The 16,920-nt window shown below is 36.7% G+C and overlaps 1 protein-coding gene across 2 annotated transcripts in view; it reads left to right on the top strand.

Moving 5' to 3' along the window:
• LOC125821752 (uncharacterized) overlaps nt 1-16,920 on the top strand; it is a 1,137,236-nt gene that overhangs the window by 935,478 nt on the left and 184,838 nt on the right. The gene's annotated exons all lie outside the window — the stretch shown is intronic.

Here is a 16,920-nt window from a genome sequence, read left to right as displayed (position 1 = left end):
AGAATTCAACTTAGGCTTGATTGAACTTGATTGGAGCTGAATAATTAGGCAAACATTCGAGGACGAATGTGCCTAAGGACGGGAGGATGTAACGTCCCATATTTTGCATATACTAGTTCTATGTGAGTAGTGAGGGTTTGAAATAGGTTTGACAATATTCGAAAGAGGCTTGAGGCTAAATAGAGTAAGTAAAGTATAATTTGTCATAGTAATCAACCTATTTGCTTAAGCTAATGATTCGGATATCTTACGTAATTAAGTTACTCACGTACATGTGTAGCTTACGTAGAAAGGATGACATAGGTTCTTAATGGTAGATTAACTGCTGACCTACTTAAATAAGTGGTAAGTAGGTGATGCACCTACTTAGGGAATATGTGGACTGCAATTTAAAAGAAAAGGGCAACTAGGTGATGCAACTACTTAAAGAACTTGTGGCAGAAATTAAGGGAGTGATGTACCGGCTTACTTAAAGTAAGGGACTAGATATTTCTACATTTTTCTTAATGTAAAAACATCCATAAAGGACCCTTAAGAGAATGAAATTCATTTCATATATCTCTCACTTGTTCTACAACAATTTACTCCCAAAAAGAAACCCTAGAAGCTCCAAAGTGCTGGCCTGCAAGTTCACCATTAAAAATCTGAGAAAACCCTTTATTTTTCAAGTACAAGTTGGTGTAACATCTCCCATCTTAAGAAATTCAAGAGGAGGAACTGATTTCACCTTAAGGTAAGGCTACTGCCATATGTTAATTTTTTTATCCCTCTTTTGTGCTTGAATTGGTTAGGGGATTTGGTATGTGTTAATAAGCTGAGAATTGTTCCTTTTACATGGTGTGAGATTGGGGAATGTTTTGGTTGATTGTGCATGTTGGGACAACCATGGAGGGGAGTCCCGTTTAACTCAATTGTTAGCCCATTTGAGCATTTTAAATGTAATGTTAGTTGGATGCTCAAGGGACAGTGGTCGGAAACCGTGAGTTCATATTGCTACTGCCACATTCTGATGTTTAGAAACTGATTTGTGTATAGTAACATAAGGAGGCATGTGCAGAAGTCATGAGAACTTGTTAAAGGATAAAACGGTAAAGGGTGCAGTAACGTACCATCTAATTGGGCGTTGCATGAGCTTGCTGCCTGCAACCCCTTTATATACTGTTTTGCATATGTTATAAAGCCCGAGGAGTTTCAGGGGACCTTATTAGAAGGTCGTATTGAATATGACGTTATTAAAGGAGAAGGGGTGGAATGCATACCATCGGTTTGATAAGTATGGGTTTGCTGCCTGATTACTGTTTGCCAAGTTTAAGTAATCCAATCTGTTGGTTAGCTACTAATATTAGTTGTGTTACTTATTTCATTGTAGATTAATAATCGGAAAGGAAGGAGGTTAATTCGTTGTACTATCTGAGTGGTACAGCAAGGTATGTAAGGCTATTCGATTCTATATTATTTGGCATGAACTCTGCTTGTATCACTACCAACAGGTGAGCTTCCTAAGTGCTCTTTCAAGTAAAAGACACATAGTGGCAGCGTACAATCCCAAACACAACTAACAATAGTTCCCCTTTCCTTAGTGTGTCGAATTGCTTCAATATATGTGCATCTTTACTTTTCCAATTATTGGTATGAGAAAAGGGTAATTTCAGCAGTAGCTTTGTGATTCCTCCTGTCAATCAAATGAGGTCCATTGTGTCATTTGAGCTCTTATGTAATTCATTAGTGTTACATTTCCATCTTGTGTTATTGTTATTGCCCTAAGTGCATATTCACATGTTTCCTACTACTGATCCACAGTTCTGATGCTCAAAAATAATTATGACCACCAAAATAACAATCTCAAAGATTAAAGAAACTATATGAAGCGGTATATGTGTAAGGGTGGCAGCCCAGGGGCAAAATCCTAGCATGGGTCGATCCCAATTTGTGTATAAGGGTGGCAGCCTAGGGGCGAAAGCCTAGCATGGGTCGATCCCAAATTTATATATTTGAGGACAGCATCTCAGCGGTTAAAATGCCTAGCATGGGTCATCCTATTTTATCACTGATCAGTTGGTTATTTGTATCACATGCTTTACAGAGATCGCAATGTAAATAAAATTTACAGAAAAGAATATAATGTACATGATCCCACAACAGCAACAAGGGTGGTCTTTAATCTAATCTGTGCAGTTACATATTGATACTTGATTTCAATTGAGCTCTTGTTTACATATATTATTGCCTTACATATTCAGTACATTCTTCGTACTGACGTCCCTCTCGGGGGACACTGCATTTCATGCTGCAGCCACAGGTACTCCAGCTAGTAGACCTCCCCAGTAGGAGCACAGGACACTTAGCTGCTATTGGTGAGCTCCAAGTTGATTCGGGGCTTAATCGAGTCTTTGACATCTATTTTGTTACCGTATAGTAGTTAAGGGTAAGGCGGGGCCTTGTCCCGACCTAAACTAAGGTTGTCTATCTTATAGAGGCTTTGTAGACTAATATATAAAGTTTGGTTGTGTCTTGTCTCTTAACAATTGTGTCCTCCACGGCCAAGTGTTGTACATAAGTTTTGGGCCTGTCTTATGTCGGTCTTTTATCACTACCGGGCATATAAGTTTGTCATAGCTTCATAGTTATCATAGTTAAATGTATGGTAAGTACAGATTGTAAGTTGGTTCTCCTGGGCCATTTAGACATCAGGTGCCTGTCCTTCTTAATCAGATCTGAGGCGTGACAAGTTGTGCCATAGAGATTATCTCTATAAACGTCTTTGTCTCCTAACCACTATTCTGTGCTTTTCAAAATATGCCTCTATGAAGGAATCCTATGAGAAGGAATGCACACTTTCCAAGTGTTGGCTCAAGTTATGATGACCCCAGCTAATAGAGAGGTTGTTGCTTCCATGAACCCAATTGTGATACTCAATAATTTGTATTTTTTAAATAATTAAAGATTCTCTTATACTAGGTCCCTCCTCATACTTATCCCTATAATTGTTGTAGTAATTTCTAATTAAATTTAAGAAACTACAGCCAAAAAGGGGACCTAATGGAAAACATAATATTAACTAAATCTCAATCTAGCTCAACTAATTGGAATCACCTATTTAAATCCATTGCTTCCATTGTGTTTTGCAAACTAGCTAAATTCTCATGGATTCTAAAATTCTCATACGCGCACACTCAAAAGAGCCAGAGCTAAATATTTGATGTTCAGAACATCACAAGAAACTTAATTACAGATACAGAATACTGAAGCAGTTGCAATTAAGTCAAACTATCTTGCACGAAGATAGGACACCAAGATAGGTAGCAGCTAATTCTCGTAAAACAGAGTCACAATCACACAAGACCAATGCACTCAATTGTAGACACCAAGACATGTAGCAGTTGCAATCACACAAGATCAATACACTCTACTCGAATGAGGGGTTCTGTAAATCAGGATAGCAATAGCACCAAACAAAGCATGGAAAAAGAGGAAACTCAACTCCAACAGTGCCAAGGCACTGGCAGGTTCTCTTGTTCTTTAGCTTGGCAGATCATCAGGAAAAAGGGTATAAGGATATGACCAGAAGTCATAATTGGCATAAGCACATCCCTTTCAAAATTTATTTTCTTAATTGGAGATCTTTGAGAGGGAAGCTTCCTAACAATGAAAAAATCAGCATTTTTGGTAAAAGTCCAGCTTTGTGTTCTTGTTGTATTAGACAAGGGGAGGATAACATTCCACATATTATTTTTAATGGTCATTTTGCCAATCACATTTGGAAGTTTTATTCAACTTTCTTGGAATCACTCATAGACACACCCCCTTGAAGAATCTGATGATGAAATGGTGGAGTTTGGAACCAAAAAAATGAAGTTCACAAACTCATGATTCAAACTCTTCCTATAGTCATTTGTTGGAACCTTTGGAAGAATCATTGTTCAACTAAATGTGGAGACAAGAAGTCTAGTAGTTTGAGGATTAAATTTTAATTTTCAAAGACATGAAGAACCTTCTTACTACTGTTTATCCATACATCCAATCGCCTCATAATTGGAAGGAGCTAATCACTATGATGGAGGGATGTCGACATGAAATTAAAATCATTTCTGTCCATTAGGAAAGACCACAACAGAATGTGTATAGGCTGAATACAGGTGGCAGCATAATGACTAATCCGAGCAAGATTAGATGTGGAGGTATTTAGAGGGACTGGTAGGTAACATTATCTATGCATTCTCTATTCCTCTCGGCTTAGGAACTAATAACCAGGCGGAGATTCGAGCTGCAATTCATGGGGTGGACTGGTCCATATAGCATGGGTATAGGAAAATTCAGCTGGAAGTTGATTCTCAACTTCTTATACATTGACAAAATCACAGCAGCCACCCTCTATGGGCATTGCAACAGTGTATTTAGGTCTATGCAGAAAATTGAATAAACCACAACTCAAATCAATATTGAATGATACCATAAAATAAAACCTTGTTTAGAAATTTTGTACCCTAACTTCCAAAATTACATCCCATTAATGATAAAAAAAAATACAGAGGCTTATGTTAAACCAATATACATTCCCACTAAGGTCCATTAAGCTAAATTTAACTTCATAAAAGAAACTTACCCTACAGAACACCAATTACTCCATTAATTCATGACAAGTATTTACAACACAACAAATAAAAATTTTGCCAAAAAAGAATTGTACAGATCAAATAAATGCTTGGGTTAAATACTAACTACATGATCTTCTCAACATAAGGAAAGATTCTAGTGTCATGACAAAGGGAATCAACCATTGCTTCAAGCCATAGGTTAGCACGTACATGTCATAGTCCCCATGTATAAATTCCTAGCACTAACACTACAACTATTGTATTAAACCAGAAAAACATATATGAAAACGGATTGACATAGCAAGACTTAAAAAATATAGTTTAACATGAATGAACAACAACAAAATAAGAGTAACTTCAAAGTCTCACAAATCAGCTGGAAATCTTCAAGTGCAATCACATATATATAGAGAGAGGCAAGTTGTATAACTGACTTCCTATCTAAATGGAGTCATAACTCCGACATTCTACAACAATTTTACACCTACCAGCAGCTGCCCAGGTTGGCAAAAGGTAGCTATGTTTTAGAAAAATTGCGTTTGACTAATTTCAAGAGAAAAAAGTTGAAAAGAATCAAACCATATGCTTTCAACAAATGCAAACATGTATTTATCAACTTCCCACAAACACCCAGAGCTGTATGCTTTCCTTACTGATTTATACTTCTTTAGTCATTAATAAACTGATGTGGGTAATACAACTATGAGCTAAAATTTAGAATTTCAAAGATAGAATTTCTTACCTGATAAACCCTATTCCAACAAAATCCTTTCAATGTGATGAAGCATTTTAGTGAGGCGTGTTCATCTGTTAGGCATCTTCAACCTAAAATCATGTTCTTCAGTGAGTAGCTCTTCAGCTCTTCAACCTGAAATCGTGAAATTTGTTCTTCCGTTCTGTGAGAAAATTGACGAAAATATGTTCTTCAGTTCTGTGAGAAAATCGTGTTCTTCAGCGGTTTGGGGGAAAAGAAATACATACCTGATAAACCTTCAACGATTCAAGACTGAGAAGTTCTTCAGTTCTGTAAGATAGCAAGAAAAGCTCTGTGAGAAGTTCTTCAGCGATTTGGGAGCAAATCTTGTTTTTCTTTTTTGGGGAAAAGTAAATTTTAATGTTTTATGAAATACTATATTTTTTTTGCTCAATAAGAATGGGAGGGAGAGTTAAAAATGTTGGAGGGAATATAATATTTTAGTGAAAACTTTAAGGCAACATTTGTATTGTGTTGTTTTTACAATTATAAAAATAGGACACTTTAAAAGTGTGGCCATATTTGTAAATAGTTGTTCCCAATTATATCATACTTTAACAACGCTTATAAAGTGTAGCTTATACCATTAAAGAGTACACTTTACAAGTGTTGCCAATATTATTGCAGCTAAAAGTTAAAAACTTGGGCTACGCTTTAAAAGCGTCTCTAAAAGTATTTTAGGCAACACTTTAAAAGCATTGTCCAGAATTAGTGTGGCCCTAGGCCTAAAATGTTGTAGTGGGAGTTGATCATGTGTGGTTCAATAAATGGAAAGAGGCAATGCAATATATGTGGGTCCTCTAGATTGGGAGAAATTAAAACACACTTTCCTCGATAGGTTCTTTCCTTTGGAGATCAAAACCTTTAAGAAGGGAATATGAGTTTCAAGGAGTATTCATTGAAGTTCACTCAATTGTCAAAGTATGCTCTTACTATGGTTGCAAACTCGAGGGTAAAGATTAGTAAGTTTGTTTCGAGTATATCTGAGATAGTGGTCAAGGAATTTTGCACCACCATTTTAATAAATTAGATGAATATCTCACGTTTGATTATACATTCCATACAAATAAAAGAAGTAAAATTTAAGGAGAAGGCTAGGGATTCAATTAGGGAAAGGACAGACAATGGTGATTTCTCAGATTTGAGGTCTGGTGGAAATAATCGTTCTCAAGGTAATTTTTTGAGTGGGAAAACTGTATTCAAGTGTCACAGGTGTGGGAAGAGTCATCTCGGTGATTGTTTAGCCGGTTCTAGTGCATGTTTTGGTTGTGGAAAGATGAGTCATATGATAAGTAATTGTCCTTCGGTTGCTAGGATTGAGTGAGATTTTCATCGACAGGCTCAACCTTATCCTTCTGTAGGTTCTAGTGGTAGTTAGAAATAAAATAGATTTTATGCTCCTCAGACTCGACAAAATCACGAGGGTTCTCCGACTGGTAAGTGTAGATCTCTCAGTTTGTTGTAATATATTGCTTGATTTATGTGCTTTGTTGGCTATGTTGTGACTCCATGTATTACTACTATGGTTGAGGTTGATCTTGAAGTCCTTGTAATAATTTTTCAGCCTTTACTCATATTGATGGTTCCGTGGTTTCTAGAATTTGATTCTATGGTTGGTTTGAGGGAAATAGTTTTAGAAAAGGCTAGTGAGGTTTGCTCTAAAGGGGAGATGGTATGCTTCGTAGTTTAGGTTGTGAGTGTTGAGATATTTATATTTGTGGAAGGGTTCTTTTGTTATGGATTGGTAGTTAGGAAGTCGGAGCTGATGTGTGTGCTAGTACCCACAATATAATTACATTCCTTTCAATATTAGCTTGAGGCATTAGTTTCTAAAGGTTCATTCTTTTAGATACGTGCGTTTTAGTCACTCTCATGTTTCCATACGCATTCATGTTCATGAAAACTTTATTTTTGAGTTATGATTTAGCTTGGTGGATTTCTCCATGTTTATGTGCATTTTATGTGATTTGAATTCATGTTGGGTTGTTAGATCTCCTTTCCCTACTCTATTCATGCTAGCTTGAGTCCCATTCGAGGACGAATGTTCCTAAGGGGGAGAAATTGTAACACCCAAGAAATTTTAAATTTGAGTTGGAAAGAAAAGTTGCATTTTGGGCTACTGGTCAGTTCTTAAGGGGATTGTCTAATGTCTGTAGAAGCTTCTACGATCTGTAGAAGTAAACTGTAAGAAGAGTTCCTAGAAATAGAATTTTTAGAGTTTCTGAAATTTTCCTTTGGACAACCAAAATGGTCCGTAGAAGGTTCTACAACCGTAGGAAGTGGTCGTAGAAAGTCCCATGGACCGTAGGAACTGATCGTGGAAATTTATTGACTTTATAGGCCTCCATGATGACCTCTATGGGCTTTCAGTTAGTCCGTAGATCACTCCGACAGTTTTTCAGTTCGGGTCATTTTTGTCTTTTTCTATCCTTTTAACTCCTAAACTATGATTCTTTGACCTTATAAATAAGCCCGATAACTAGTTTTAGTCTTAAAAATCTACCCATTCCCTCCTATTCACCAAAACTCATAATATTCTCTCAAGGGTTTTTCTCTAATTCCCTCTAAACACTCCCAAGGAAAAGCTATGGTTTCTTCAAGCTTCAAAGACCTCTCTTCCATCTTTAGGGATTTTTTTAGCAAGCTATGTGGATACATCACCAATGAGTTTTCTTTAATCCATTGTGTCCCAAAACATACTCAGTCATTTTGAATTTCACCAAATTTCTTGGGTTTTGCATGTTTCTTAATGGGATCAATTGCTTATGCCAAAATTAAATTTATATGATTTTATTATGCATGAATTAAGTTGTATTATATGTTTTTGATAAATTTCATATGAACCCATGCCATATGCTTATGATAATGATTATGAAATATATTGTGATTGTGGATTTTGCTTTGAGATTAAGATGGAATGTTGAATTGAAAGATGTATGCATCTAATATGCTTTCATGAATGATTTTCAGAAACCCATTTTTTGTATGACTGATGGATTATGAAATCAAGCCTTGATATAATGAATTCTTTGTGAATTGAATGGGTTTTAGACTAAAAGGATACTTTCGAATAACTGTCAACATGCTTTTGATGAACTAGGTTTCTTCCAATTAAAGAGTTCCTAATATGAAATATGATCATGATTTAGATGCTTGGATTAGTGTCTATATGAAAAAGTTATGAAATCATGATAATGTAATGAGGTACTCTTAAGCATGATGCAAAAATTCCCTGGGGAGTTGTACTTAGCACCAAGTCGACTTGCGGCTATTTCTCTTGTCCCATAAACTACGTGGCACCGTAGGTATAGACCAAGTATTCATGAACTAAGGATAATAAAGGAGAGTAACCAATTGTCTGAATTCTCAGGGTCTTTAGAGGGACTAGTGACGTGGACCAAAGTCTCAAAGTAATGATCATTTGTGTCTTGGCATGATATATTAGGCCCTTTTAGATGGGGTAGTAAATTGAGCTCCATGGTTAGCTCCCACGGTTCTAGGTCGGTTAATAGTCTCGACCAAATATTAATAAAATATGGTTTAAACTTACAGCACAATCTCTATAGTTTTATATTGAACTTATTTCTCATGATTTATGACTCTAGCTTATCAAGGTTTGATATTGTTTTACTTGGTCATACATTATTATTTTTTCAAACTTATCATGATTTATACTTTCATTTTTATGCATGTTCCACATATTTTGTAAATTCAAAGAACTGATGCATGTTGTGCCTATATTTTTTTTACAATATAGGGTGTGATGCTTCTCCATCTGATCGTGGCTAGATTGGATCTATCAGCGGTGCTTGTTAATAGTAAGTCCCATGGTTCGAGGACTGGATCACACATTACTAGTCTCTTACTTTCATGTCATTTCAGTTTCAAATATATTCGTGGTTTTTTGGTTTGTCCTAAACACATCTATGTAGTAATGGCTTCTGTCTGACTTAGTGTATCTTCCATATCTCAAGCTTTGTGTTAAGGTTTCTCTTGTGTTGAGATATTATGATTTATACTTCTTTAACTTTATGGTTGATTTCATATTGTACTTCTTTAGACATAGTGTCATGTTTATGTTAGTAGCTTATTTAGGGCCTTTCGGGGTCCTGTTCTCCATGTCACGTCTAGGGTGTACTTTGGGCCGTGACACAATTATGCACCAAAGTCCTCAGATGATGACTAGCCACTATCAACCAAAGCAAATGCTCACAGTGCTCACTATGATGCAAATCAATGCTCAACAAAATTGTTTAAGTGCCCTCACACCAAGAACGATTCCATTCTCTCACAAATATAATCAAGATAGACTTTCAGGAATCAACACGAGCTCTCACACTCACAAAGAGAAAACCATGCATGCGTCTACCCATATGCTTGCCCAAATTTTCTAGACCACTAATGAAATGGTTATCGCGAGATTACAAAGGTCTTTCAAGGCTTATAACGGGGTTGAAAGGCATGGTAGGATCATTTTCGTTCATAATGACTCAACCTTCTTGAACTATTCACATGACCTCAGTTAATTTCCACTTCTTTCCTTAATTTGGACATGAAACTCATCTCACTTTCGATTTCAACATTCTTTTGTTGACTTATATCAAAAGGAACCCCTCTTATTTAACTAAGCATTGTAATCACAAATTTATTTAACTCACCCCTCTGCTTTCCTCTTTTATTTTTTAATATATTGAGGTGTTCCATAAATATGCCACGATGATAATAAGGATGAGATTCAATTTTGTTTTGAATCCAATTCCTTCCTATTTCTCTCTCCTCTTTCCTTACCACACTCCAACTTAGTCTTTGGCATGAGTTGGCTATTTAATCACAATCCAATGGTTCAAGAAATACTTAGGTGCAAAAGAGAGGTATTGTTTTGCAAAGGTTTAGGTTTGAATGTTCACTTCATTTTAAAAGAATGTTTTAGGTTCAAATGGTGCAAAAATTGGTTCAGACACTCACAAGGTGGTCATAATAAACGTTTAGTTGGTAGGCTCGCTCTCAATAATAGTGCCTAAGGTAATTTCCTTCATATACCAATAACAATCAATCAGACCAACAAGAAAATTTCTAGGTGTCTACAAAACATGAATTTCAAGTAAACCTCACCACAGATGACACTCAAACACAATTCCAATCATAACTCTACAATCCTAGATTGCGTGCAATTATTATTGCAAGTGTAACCATTTGATACTCAACTAGTCAAAACAAGATTCTCAAAACTCATGCAAGGATTATGCATCATGAATTACCCTATTGAACTTTCACAAACATAATTTTCTTCAAAAGCACTATTACATTCAACGATATTGATCACAATCGGTACTCAAAAGTTCGATGATTAGCATACACACTTTCAAATTTCAATCCTAATCACCATTCAAAATTTGGAACAACTTAAGATGGAGAGATGAATCACAAAAAACCAATATTATACTAATAATTAAAATAAAGAAGTTATACCTACACCAACATCAAGTCAAAAACACTATACATCCCAAATGAGTAAGCATAAATATCTCAAAAATTAAATTAGAATCAGAATAATCTAGAACTAGTAAAGCACTATTCCTCCAGGTATCAGTGCCCTATGCATAAAAATCCCTCTATCTACCTAAGCACAGGAGAACTCTATCCAACTAGAGCAGCCTCATCCAGGTATCAGTGCCCAATGCATCTCTTGTCTCAACATGTGTTGGAGGATGAGTCCCACTCAACCCTATCATGGAAATGTCTCTAATAGAATAATGTGTGGAAACCTGCAAAGTGTCTCCTCTAGATCCACCAAATCATTATATGGATCAGCCTCACCCTAAGTATTAGTCCTCTCAAGCTCCTCCTTATTAGTCCTAGGAGCATTAGAATCATTATCAACACCATTAGTCCCAACAAGGAGTTGTAGCCTCAACATTACTAGGAATAGGGGACGAAGGAACCTCGGTCACATGGCCCTCGGGTATAGTCACCTCTCCCTAGAGCATATAGATATTCGTAGACTTCAGCTGGTCTATATCCTTTCTCAGCCCAACAATATCAACCTTCAAGGTTGTCACCTCAAAAGAGCTACCCTCGATCTTCTCAAGCTCCTCAACCCGAGCAGCAAGGGAATCTAATCTAAGCCCATAAAAGTGGTAAAAAAATCACACTTCCCTATCATCCCAGTTAGAATAGGGGAATAAGTCTGGAGGCCTTCATATCCGCCGAATGAGCAAGAGTGCAAATCCATTATATCATGGTCTATGTTAAGGGGGGGATGTAGATCGAGGTACAATAGAGGGAGTAGAAGCATATGTACCTAATATATGAACTGTAGGAGCAGGAGGTGTAGGATCAACCTCTAGAGACTCTATGTAACCCACATATTAGACTATATCACAACCTTCTTCCTTAATTCTCCCTTATCTCTTAGATAGTCATCCTCAATTCGGCGAATGTCACTAGAAGAATATAGATTAATCTCAATATTTGTCTTTTTCACAAAAGGAACCCAATGCTCCGACACAAATATGTAATCAATACAAGAAATGGAAGGGAGTTCTACTGCTGGTTGGCCCTTAATACGATCTATGGACCAATGATCGAGCCTAGATTAAGCGACTCTCGAGCAATTATAGACCCCAATAAACAACCTTTGGATGCCGGAGAATAGACTCATTTTTGGATGACATCAAAGAGATACTAATGAAAGAAAACCAATATCGGGAGACTCACCGATCGGTTCGATTCAGTCACTAAGCTCTCCGAAAATATTATAGAGGCCTGCCAAATTTGGGATCAAGCGACGAGCTTAGTGACCTCCCTGAATTAATTACACAACTCAGTGCATGAGATTCTCCTCACCTAAAACTTCAGAGAAGTGTGCAATCCTTGAGGCCCAAAAGGCAATGTAAGTGGGAGAGCTTGTATGAGGGTCACAGACTTGCCGACTGTGTAGGATGCTTTCCCTTTTTTCCTAATACCTTTAAAGTTCAACTCTAACCTACACACTCAACAAACATTATTGAAAGTGAAAAAATGTAAAACTTGGGTTGCCTCCTTGTGGAACAACTTGGACACACAACTCAAGAGTTGTCCTAATACACTAGATCAATCATTGCCACATTGGGATACTACTCGAAATAGGGTTTCAACCTTTGACCGTTCACCTTGAATTTTGAGTCATCCTCACTCTCAACTTTAACAACCTCATTTTCAAAAATACAACCACACTGAAAGGTCCGGACCATTTTGACTTAAGTTTCCCAAAAATAATCTTAGCCTCAAGTTATAGAGAAACACTGAATCACCAACTTTAAAATTTCTATGTAGGATCTTGGCATTATGCCACTTCTTCATCCTTTCTTTTTACTAGGTTGAACTTTATAAGTCCTCAACCAGAATGCTTCCATTGCATGCAGATCATCAACATGCCATTTCGACGCCTCTTCCCATTTCAAGTTTAATTCTGTCAAGACACGCAATGCCTTTTGCTCTAGCTCAACAAGAAAATGACACAACTTACTAAATACATGTTGATGTTGTGACATGCCAATTAAGGTTTTGAAAGACGTTCGACAAGCGAAAAGAGCATCTTCGAACCGCCTAGACCAATCTGTTTGTATAATATTAATTGTTATCGACAAAATACTCTTGATCTCCCAGTTAGATACGTGGTAAGATGTCACAAACTTATGCTTCACCCCATATTTTTTCAACAATGATTTCAAACAAACAATTGCAAAAGTAAGATCCACCATCACTAATTATGGCACGTGAAGTGCCAAATCTTGTGAAAGTATACCTCTTGAGGAATTGAATCACACATTCCTTCATTTATAGGTAAGGCCACCAACTCTACCCACGTTGAGACATATTCTACAGTGATAAAGATATACTTATTCCCATACGAGCTTACAAACGGACCAACGAAGTCGATCCCCCAAAACTTCAAATGACTTAACTTCTAGAATTGGAGTGAGAGAGGTATTTTAACGTTGGGACACATCACATTGTTTTGGCTTTGCATACATTATTTGTGAACACATTAGCATCTTGGTACAATGAGGGCCAATAGTAGCTACTCCGGAGAACTTTAAGGGCTGTAAAAATTCCACCATGATGACGACCAACCCGTGATGCATTGCAAGCTTAAGGAATAACGTTCACCTCAACCTCTAGAATACATCTCGGAATAACCCAGTCTGCACATTCTTAGAAAATGTAGGGTTCATCCCAAAAGTATTTCTTAACATTAAAGAGGAATCTCTTCCATTGCTACACATTCAGCCCCTTGAGAAGAATACCACACACAACATAGTTAGCAAAATCAACATACCACAGTGTAGTACCATTGGAGACCACCATAACAAATTCATAAGGAAAAGACTCTTTAATGTCCTTCTCCCCAAACTCATCACATTTGATTCAAGACGGGGCAAGTGGTCTTCCACCTGATTTTCACACCCTTTTCAACCTTTGACTTCAAAGTCAAATTCCTGAAGAAACAATACCTAACGTATTCATCTCGTTTTTGCCTATATTTTTGCCATTAAGTATCAAATTGAAGCATGGTTTATATGTAAAACCACCTTGGTACCCACACTATGTCATGACCCAGGGCTACCTCCTAGAAGCGACACGACGTACTTGACCCCAAAGGGGTCTCATACAAGCCTCATAGCATTTATATTGCATAAGATACTTAGAAATAGTGCAGAATTTAAAACTTTTCTTTTATAAAACAAACAATCGAAAACATTAAAAGCAAGCGGAAGTATATCGTGTCACATGGCTATCTAAACAACATATTTGAAACAAAATAGGGTCACAAGCCTTTACAATCGAAGACTAACAAATGTCTATAACATGAAAAGAAAGGAAACATCAACTACTTGTCCTCGATCTATGAGGACATACCACTTAGTCTTGGGGAACTCAAATCCAAGCTTCACTAGAGAAAACCACTCAAATGCCGAAACCTACACTTGTAGTAAACATAGAAGAATGGGTTAGCACAATTAAGTACTAAGTATGATAGCCATGCTAAAACATGCTTAAAAAGGATATTTTAGTTGAAAGTCATGATATATGACATTTTGATAAAACCTTCATGAACATAAACATAAGAGGCATAGTATAAGACATAATCAACATACAAGTCATTTAACAATATTAGAAACATAATCAACATATAAGTCACTTAATCCACATTAGAACTCAATCACCATATGAACCATTAACTTCACATTAAGCCTTCCCCTCAAGTAACCCTCAAGCTATACTTTGTGCAATGTATGAGTAGCGTCCCATACCACTATCCACACCAAGTACCACCTCAAGGTCATCAAAAGTGAATTTACCATTCAACCTTTGCATCTTCATAAAACACTTATACATAAGAGACATAAACATTACATAAGCCATATCATCACATAAGGACCATCACCTAAGACAACTCTAAGTCATACTTGTGAAATGTGGAAGAAGTATCCCATACTACTACTCACCCTAAGTACTCCTTTAAAGTCAACATAGGCAAGGCACATTAATATACAATAAGTCTTAACAAGGAAGTAACTCATAATATAATCCAAGTATAGCATGCATCATCTCATTTAAGGATATAAGTCAACATTCTTCATTAGCTTCATTACATTAAGAGCACCTTCATTCATTAAACAATAGATCAACATTCTTCATTAACACATCATCATAAGAGCACTTTCATTACACTTAACATTATAAAGGAACACACCACAACCTCTCTCAAAGCCTACTTTCGCAATGCATAGATGGCATCCCATTCCACCATCCACACTAAGTAGTGCATTCTTTATAAGCCATAGTTCATTAACATTCTTTGTGGGGGTAAGCCTTAACGACAAAGACCATGTGAGCAATTCATAGAATGTAACACCCCGTAAAAACTAGTAAGACCTAGCTAATGCTTGACGAAATCTAGTAGGTGAAACTAGATCCTCACATGTGAGTTTGAAGTTGGAAACTTGATTAAATGTTGTTAAATGGTTTCACGAGTGAAGGTTGAGGAAGTTAAGGGTTAAACATCAAGATACGACTATAACGCCCATAAACAAGTGAGTTGAACTAGTGTGTTGTAGAGTCTTGTAGTGGAGGTTTGGAGTGTTGTATGAGGGTTAAAACTCTTATAAATGAGTCCCGTACTTAGAATGACATGTTTAGGGGTTAAACGTCCGGGTACGACTCCCCAAGGACCACACAAGGGGTCCTTGAGGAGGACCCCAACACTGCCCAAAAAGCTGTCAAAATAGCTTGGACCACGAGTCCAATTGACAGACCATCAATGGACCCACGCCCCGTGGGTTGGGGTCGTGGGTCAAAGCTTGTTAAGGCCTGCAACATTCAGCCCTAGGTCGAAATGACGAACCCTCTTTGACCCCCCGTGAACCCATACACATTCCGTGGATGGGTGACCCATAGGTGGTGACAATTTTTGAAGTTTTTAGATTAAGTTAGGGGTTTGGGAATTAGTTAGGTATTTAATTATTTTAGTCTAGGGTCATTTTATAATGACTTAATAGACCTATATAAACTATTTTAAGTCATTAAAACACATTATTATAAGTCATAACCCAAGACCCCAAATCAAATCCCAACTTCCCTTCCCTCATAGAATCTTCTTTCTAGAACCTCCATTGAAGACCAAGAAAGAGATCAACTAGGGCTTGAAGATGGGAGCTTTTTCATAAGAATTTGAGGGGATTCTAAGTCTAAGGTATGGATGCTTTTCATTCTTGGTTAACTATCGCCAAGAAGCCCCTTCAACTATGTTTTAAAATTCCTCAATTCTAGGGTTTTCAAATCTAGTCATGGGTCTTCTTCCAAAACAAATTCGATTGGTTAATTATGGTTTATTATGATTGTTTAAGATGATTTATGGTTGTATTAATGGAGTATTGATGGATTTTGATAAAAATCTCCCTCGGACCCATGATTTCCCCTTCTTCCTAAATTGTGAACTAGGGTATGACTTGATTGATCATGTAAGCTTGTCCATTGACTATTTTTATGTTTATTAAGTTGTTGAATCCTATAATTCCCCTATCTAACTTAGTAATTCTAGAAGTTAGGGTTGATCTTGATTCTTAACCTTGAAGGACAATTTGGGTGTTAGATGTGAACCTCTAAGATTGATGAAATTCTTAGTGAATTGCTTTAGATTAGATCACTTAGACATGAATTGATTATGAATTAATCTTGTAAGTATGAAATTACTTGACTAGGTCTTAAGTGATGGATTATGTTAAAGTAGTATTGAGATTTAGGTTACTTGATGTTATATGTCTATAATGGAGTAAGAATGAGGTATATAGTTAAGTCACCTTGAGAGTTAGGCTTACATGATGATCATGTGAGGTATGGCTTGAGGGTAAGGCTCTTCATATGAAGATGATTCCTAAGACTTAAATGGTAAAAGATAATATGAATAGGTCAAGGATGCTTAGGCTTAAACAAGGAAGCTATTATGTTGGTTGAAGTTGTATATGACATTATTGTGCAAAGATTCCACCCACATTACTAATAATATGATCACATGAGCTTATGCAT

Source organism: Solanum verrucosum, unplaced genomic scaffold (genome assembly GCF_900185275.1).
Source record: "Solanum verrucosum unplaced genomic scaffold, falcon-dt-bn FXZP01000210.1, whole genome shotgun sequence".
Lineage (NCBI taxonomy): Eukaryota > Viridiplantae > Streptophyta > Magnoliopsida > Solanales > Solanaceae > Solanum > Solanum verrucosum.
Note: the sequence above shows the minus strand (reverse complement) of the source record. Positions and strands in the feature narration are given on the sequence as shown.